Source organism: Mus pahari, chromosome 1 (assembly GCF_900095145.1).
Source record: "Mus pahari chromosome 1, PAHARI_EIJ_v1.1, whole genome shotgun sequence".
Classification (NCBI taxonomy): domain Eukaryota; kingdom Metazoa; phylum Chordata; class Mammalia; order Rodentia; family Muridae; genus Mus; species Mus pahari.
The window spans coordinates 94,747,638-94,755,294 of record NC_034590.1 but is presented as its reverse complement, the minus strand read 5'-3'; the positions used below and the strand labels follow the sequence as shown (position 1 = coordinate 94,755,294).

The 7,657-nt window shown below is 45.0% G+C and overlaps 1 long non-coding RNA gene and 1 pseudogene across 1 annotated transcript in view; both read left to right on the top strand.

Annotated features, from left to right (window-relative positions):
* Positions 1-1,859, top strand: part of LOC110327230 — a 61,620-nt gene extending 59,761 nt beyond the window's left edge. Inside the window, exon 4 of the long non-coding RNA XR_002380817.1 lies at positions 1,036-1,859. This is a non-coding gene — a long non-coding RNA (uncharacterized LOC110327230). The remainder of the gene's footprint in view (positions 1-1,035) is intronic.
* A 5,435-nt stretch (positions 1,860-7,294) lies between these two features.
* Positions 7,295-7,422, top strand: LOC115062923 (annotated as a pseudogene).
* The last annotated feature ends 235 nt before the right edge of the window (positions 7,423-7,657 follow it).

Sequence of the window (7,657 nt, the reverse complement as noted above, 5' to 3'; positions counted from 1 at the left end):
CCACCTAGTACACCACCTAGTACACCACCTAGTATACCACCTAGTACACCACCTAGTATACCACCTAGTATATCACCTAGGTTGGCCTATGCTTTAGTGGCCAGTGGCCGTGTAACAAGCTAACCCAAGTCTAATGGCTTGAAACATGTCTTTATTTTGTATGCTTCTATGGACCATTACTACCTAGGCTGACTGGGCTGTTCTATCTGTGGAAGAGTGTCTGTGGGGACTTACAGAGCTGCATTCACCCAGGGCATGGGCAGAGCTGGGGTACCCAAGAAGGCTCTGTTCATGTGTTTTCAAGTTGCTACCAGGTGCTGGCATCTGTTCACTTGCCTATGCCTTGTTCCCTCAGGAGACTGTCCTAGCTGCCCAACATGATCTGCTAGTCATTTTTCTGTTACTATGGTAAGTGTCATAACTTGAAACAAGAGGCCTTTCTTGTTGGCTCCTAGTTTTAGAGGTTTTGGTCCTTGGTTACTTGGCTCTGCTGCTTTTGGGCCTGAGTGAAGAATGTGTCACAATGGGAGTGTGGGGAAGAGGGAGCTGTGGTCCCCGTGGTATCTGGGAAAAGGAAGAGAAGGGGAAGCAGTGGGGAGGGAGTGGAAGATTGGAAGGAGGATGGGGAAGGTGAGGAGAAAAAAGGGAGGAAGGAGATGAAGATGGGAAAGTGTAGGAAGGGTAGGAGGATGAGGAGGGAAAAGGAGGAGGGGATGAAGATGGGAAAGAGGAAGAAGGGGGAGGACAGAGATGATGATGACGATGACGATGAGGAGGGAGGGGAAAGGCAGAAGGGGGGAATGCCTGCTGGGGTCATAATATCCTCCCCTAGATCACTTCATACTTTCTTACTCTAGGCCCCACCTCCTAATGGTTTACCACCTCCCAGAAGCATCACGGCTAACTGTCAAGCCTTTAACACACAGGCCTTAGGGAGACACTCCAGGGTTGACTCCAAAGGATTTATTTATAGAAGTGAGAGAAGGGGGAGGGGCAAACATTTCCTCAGGCTCACGTGTAGTATTTTCTTCACAGGGAATGAACACAGAAACGCACAATGAACAACACGAAGGACATGCAGAGAGTGACTTTGGAGCACTTAGACCTCAGTGGGATGCCTTCTTCAGATTCCTCCCATCAGGGTTCAGGGAGTTCAGTGGAAGAGGAGGAAAGACACTAAGAGCCAGAGGGGACAGATCACTCATGACTGGAAAGAAACAGTGTCTTCCAGACACAACAAGACTGACGCACGTATGAATTCAGAGACTGTAGCAACATGCACAGTGCCTGTATAAGTTCAAGCCAGATGGGTTCGAATCCTGCGAGGAGGAAGTGGGCACAAGTCCCATCCCTGACCAAGAAGTTATCTAACCTCAATCAATAACTTCTTGCAAAGGAAAAAATAGATTTCTCCAATGGAATTTCACTGGGATTATTAACCAGCCACTCTTCAGGGCAGGCCCCCTGCCCAGCAATAGATGGCTAATATAATACTAAATGAATCTCATGGTATTTCTGTAGACTTTTGGTCTTACAATGGTTTGTTTGAGTGTGTGTGTGTGTGTGTGTGTGTGTGTGTGTGTGTGTGTGTTACTGGTCTTTTACTTGTACGTTATGGTTTTTGATTTTGTGTTTTTATGGTTTTATATATATGTGTGTGTTTCTTGTGATTTTCTTTTAAAATTTTATTCTCTTCTCTTTTTTGCCTGTTTGTTTTTTAAATAAGAGAAAGAAATCATGTAGATGGGTGGATGGGGAGGCAGAGGGGAGCCGGTAGGAGCTGGGGAAAGGGAGATCATAATCAGAATATGTTGTATGAAAAAATTATTTTCAATGAAAAAATACATTAAAAGACAAACAAAAATCACAACAGACTGTTTACTGCCATCCTAACAATAAAACAGAGCGAGAGAAACTGAAAACAAGAGATTTCTTCTTCAGATAAATTACAGAAGGATCCGTGACTGCCGTGGGGGATGTGAGTAAGAAGTTCCTTTGGGTGCACCACATGGCAGATGCTCTCAGGAGCCAAGAAATTCAACACTATACTTGGATATGAAAGTCTAGAGTTTTGGGCACCTAAACAACTGCCTTAGTTTGAGTTTTATTGCTGTGAAGAGCCACCATGATCAAGGCAACTCTTTTTTTTTTTTTTTTCCGAGACAGGGTTTCTCTGTGTAGCCCTGGCTGTCCTGGAACTCACTCTGTAGACCAGGCTGGCCTCAAACTCAGAAGTCTGCCTGCCCTGCCTCCCAAGTGCTCGGATTAAAGGCATGCGCCACCACTGCCCTGCTTCAAGGCAACTCTTATAAAGGGAATTTAATTAGGGCTGGCTTACAGTTCAGAGGTTTAGTCCATTATCATCACTGTGGGAAGCATGGTGAAGTGCATGCAGGCAGGCAGCAGGAAGAGACTATGATCCACTAGGCCTGGCTTTCAAAGCCTCAGTGACATGCTTCCTCCAACAAGGCCACACCTACTGTAAGAAGACCACACCCTCTACAACAAGACCATACCTACTGCAACAAGACCACACCCCCTACAATAAGGCCACACCTACTGTAACAAGGTCACACCGCCAATAATACCACTCCCTATGAGTCTGTCAGACCATTTTTATTCAGACCAGCACAACTGACTTCATCCTAAGGATAATGTTCCTTGTGTTGAGGCCACTTGGCTCCATTGTCAGGAAGATAGGGCTTCAATTGGCCAGTTCTCTTGTACCACTGGAAGCAATGCTGACATCCATGGCATGAGCATGGTGCTTCCCTTAAGCATCACTTTACAGATGGAGAAACCGAGATGGAGACCAGGCAGCATGCTGGTGGCAGAACTGCCATGCCCTTGCTCCCAGCTCAGAGCATCTTTATAATCTTCCATGCACTGTGGGGAAAATCCCAATGTTAGGACCAAGGCCTTAAAGCGGGAGAATACATTTTAGCTCCCGGTTTCACAGGTTTTAGTTTAAAGCTCTTAGCTCTGTTGACTTTGGACCTGTAATGAGGCAGAACATCATGGTGGTGACATCATGTGACAAAAAACTACTCACCTCATGGCAGACAGGAAGCAATTGTGAACAGGCCCTTTTGCTAAGGGAATGGTTTAGTACATAAAATGCTTGCCTCACAAGCATGAGAACTTGAGTTTGGATCTCCAGATGAACATGTTAAAAGTCCAGCATGGGGGTGTATGCTAGTAATTTCAGTGCTGTGGGATATGGAGGCAGGAGGATTCCTTGGGCTTGCTGGCCAGTTAATCTTGCTGGGTTGGTGAGCTCCAGGTTTAGTGAGAGCCTGTCTCAAAAACTAAGGTAGGCAGTGATAGAGGCAGACACTTGGCGTTGACCTCTGGCTTCTGTATACACACATAATCACATGCATACAGCCTTCCCCCAAACATGCACAAACACACAAACAACAACCACACATACATGCATACACCCCCCCGCACACACACACACACACCAGGCCCTTGCCTCCTCCATGGTTCCTGCTGCTGTTGCTTCATCCTCCACTGGCAGGTGTCAGAAGTTTCTACATCACCAAAGGAAGCCACTTGGAGTCTAGCGAGACCAAGGCTGGCACATCATGACTGTTCTCCCTCCCATACCCATGGCTGACGGTGCCAGTTGGGTCTCAGAATTCCTGTGAGAGAGCCCTCAGGTCACCTTCAGCCTAGCATTCCAGGCAGCTCCAGGGGAAGCCCAGGGGATAGCTTTTCCTATGTGGTATCGAAGACAACATGTAAAGAGAAAATAACGCAGAGCCAAAATTTCAGAAAAGTGTGTCCAATTACCCATGAAGACTCACAAAATCTGTTATTTGGTATAAATTGGGCTTTTTCCTCTGTGAGTCTGACTTGGCCAGTTTTTTACTGAAATTCGTTTTAGATGATTGAACGCTATTGGAAGGGAATGACCTGCAATTAGAAGCCATTTTGGGTCTACCTTGAATCCCTGAAGTAAAAACTCGCAGGGACGTTCCTCAGCGGTCCTCTGTCATCTCTCTTCCACAACACTCCTCCTGTCTGTACCTCTGTCTGCTCTCACCAACATTAGCTAATGTTCGTGGGGTGCTTACACGGAGGCTCACCTTGTGCCGGACCACTTGTGTGTGAGCCTTATCACTACCTTTCGAGTGACTACTTAATCCTGTGACACCACTTTAGGTGACAGCTGTCACTCTTTTCAGATGGAAAAACAAAAAGAAAATCAGAGAGGGTGAGTAATTTTCTTGTTTATGCTTCTCAACGGTAGTCATGATTTCAGCCTAAAACTTTGGGTTTACCACTTGAGCTCTTTGCTGCCCCAAGAGTCAGCTGTGTTGAAGAGCTCTCCTAGCTGGGCATCCTGGCTTCCCTGCCTTGTCTGGGTCTGCCAGCTGTTGGATTTATCACCATTGCTTGCCATGGTCTCTGGTGCTTTGGCTATGCATGTATTGCAAATCCTACCTGGGCAGTCTGTTCAGAGCTTTATCGGTCTTGTCTGGCGTTTGCTTCTCTCAGGCTCTCAGGCTGGTGCAGCTGGACGAGTGGCCTTCAAGCCAGAGTCACACAGTCACAAGTGTTTAAACAATCACAACTGTTTACACAATTCAAGGTTCTTGCTTAATGGAGAGGGCATGGCATGGAGTTCACTGTAGCGGTTGGGAAAGGAAGTTGGTGTCCTGAGAACCCCAGAACTCTAGAGACTTCAAGAGGCATCGTCGCAGAACTTTTATGTTTTAAGAGAAGTTCTCTCTGAGATCCTGTGACATGAAACTGCTTCATAAGGGTGCCTGAAGTGGGACCAAGGCCAACCCTTCACTCTTGATGGTGATGAAGATGGAGACACAGGTTCCAGGGAAATAAGGCTGAGAAGCTCTTGTAGATGAACTTCAGGTGGCCCTTACTTAACTGGGATCTCGGTGTTACTTCCCGCACTGTCTCCTGACACACTGCACACTAGGCCTCCCAGTGCAAAAAATGTGGCCAAAGCTGGTGAATTAAAAAAATAAATAAAAAGGAGGGCATGACTGCTCCTGTGTATGGTAGGGGAGAGAGTTTATTGTAGATGTGAGGGAGAGCATAGCCAGAGGCAGGGACATTTGTGAGAGTCCAGAGTGGGCTCAACCCTGAGCTGGGCCATGTGTGGAGGAGTGGAGGTGGGAGAGGAGATCCAGGAGACCAAGAGGCCAAAAATGACAAAACTGTAAAAGATTAAAAGGACTAGCATAGGTAGCCTAAATGTCTGGATTACATTTAGTAGAGAAGAACTGCTAGGGGAAGGCAGTCCAGCCCCTGAGTTGGAGAGTTCAGGGTAGGGGGCAGGTATGCCAGCCATACCCTGTAACAGGTAGGGAGTGAGGGATGCTGGGAGAACCTGGTGGACAGGCCAGTTTGATATGTTAAATAGGCACCACAGTTGGCCATTTGTCTCTGGTTTGAGACTAACAGCTGGAACATTCTTCTGCATTAGAGATGCATTACCTAATTGCCAACCAGAAAAGAGCCTCTGCCCTCCTGTTGGGTTTTGAAGTAGGAGCTCCAATGAGCTCCTTGACTGTCAGTGCACAGAGGGAAGGCTGGGTTTCTGAGAGCAAGGCTTGAAGCAGTATGGGGCATGCCTCAGGCAAAGTGCTCAGTCAGTGACAAGCAGAACCACTTCTGCAGAGCCGGGCATGCTTCTGCCATCTGTAGCATTTAGCTCTTGTGTGATATTAGCTCCCTTCACAGTGTGGATACCATGAAGTGTGTGCTACTGCATCTCCTTCACACATAAGGAGAAGGAGAACAACTAACAGATGATTTCACATCTGCTTAGGAATTTGCAAGGAGAGGTGAGTTCCATCTCCAGCTCTGCCTGAGCTATGGCTACCCACTCTTTTCTGTCTTCTCCTCATGGCAAGGGGAGTTTCCAGCTCCCCTTTAGTGGTGCTCAGGTGCTCAGGTGTTTGTAAGGCCTTCTGCCGCTTATCTAAGGATTTTGAGGATAGAATCCAAGCAGATCAAGTGACCATAGGTGAGTGTTCATTTCTGGCTCTTTAATTCTATTCCAACGATCTACCTGCCTGTCATTGTACCAATGCCATGTAGTTTTTACCACAATTGCTCTGTAGTACAGTTGAGGTCAGGGATGGTGATTCCACCAGAAGTTCTTTTATTGTTGAGAATAGTTTTCGCTATCCGGGGTTTTTTTGTTATTCCAGATGAATTTGCAAATTGCTCTTTCTAACTCTGTGAAGAATTGAGTTGGAATTTTAATGGGGGTTGCATTGAATCTGTAGATTGCTTTTGGCAAGATGGCCATTTTTACTACATTAATCCTACCAATCCATGAGCATGGGAGATCTTTCTATCTTCTGAGATCTTCAATTTCTTTCTTCAGAAACTAGATGTTATTGTCATACAGATCTTTCACTTGCTTGCTTAGAGTCACACCAAGGAATTTTATATTATTTGTGACTATTGTGAAGGGTGTCATTTCCCTAATTTCTTTCTCAGTCTGTTTATCCTTTGTGTAGAGAAAGGCCACTGCTTTGTTTGAGTTAATTTTATATCCAGATACTTTGTTGAAGTTGTTTATCAGGTTTAGGAGTTCTCTGGTGGAATTTTTGGGGTCTCTTAAGTATACTATCATATCATCTGCAAATAGTGATATTTTGACTTCTTTCTTTCCAATTTGTATCCCTTTGATCTTCCTTTGTTGTCTAATTGCTCTGGCTAGGACTTCAAGTACTATATTGAATAGTTAGGGAGAAAGTGGGCAGACTTGTCTAGTCCCTGATTTTAGTGGGATTGCTTCAAGTTTCTCTCCATTTAGTTTGATGTTAGCTACTGGTTTGCTGTATATTGCTTTTATTATGTTTAGGTGCTTTTATTATGTTTAGGTATGGGCCTTGAATTCCTGATCTTTCCAAGACTTCTATCATGAAGGGGTGTTGGATTTTGTCAAATGCTTTCTTAGCATCTAATGAGATGATCATATGCTTTTTTATCTTTGAGTTTGTTTATATGGTGGGTTACATTGATGGATTTCCATATATTGAACCATCCCTGCATCTCTGGATGAAGCCTACTTGATCATGATGGATGATCATTTTGATGTGTTCCTTGATTCGGTTTGCAAGAATTTTATTGAGTATATTTGCGTCAATATTCATAAGGGTAATTGGTCTGAAGTTCTCTTTCTTTGTTGGGTCTTTGTGTGGTTGCTTTCTGACTCTCATGTGTATGCTGTGGCATGCCTGCACAGCCCGGTACTCCCACACTGGAGGAGAGGAGTGGGGTAAATACATAGATATAAATAAGGTAGATACTGACCTGGTAAGGGAGATGCCAAGATGAAAAAGTTAGTTTTATAAGGTGCAGCTTGTCAATTGGACTCCTGACAACTGCTGCATAATTTGTCATAGGGTGGGATGGCATTTGTGCTCTCCCCTAAACAATAAGGTGCAGAGTATATAAGGAAAGCCCTCCATGTCATTTTCTGCCTCCACATGTACACACATGCACATGCTAGCATGTGCATTGGCATACACATGAATATGTGTGTGCACACATAAGTTGGCAGTTATGTGAAAAAGATTCTTCTTTGGAGAGAGGTAAACCCAGTCTATATCTGTTCAACAACATTTGTTGATTGTAAGAAAAACAAAACAAAACAAAACAAAACAAA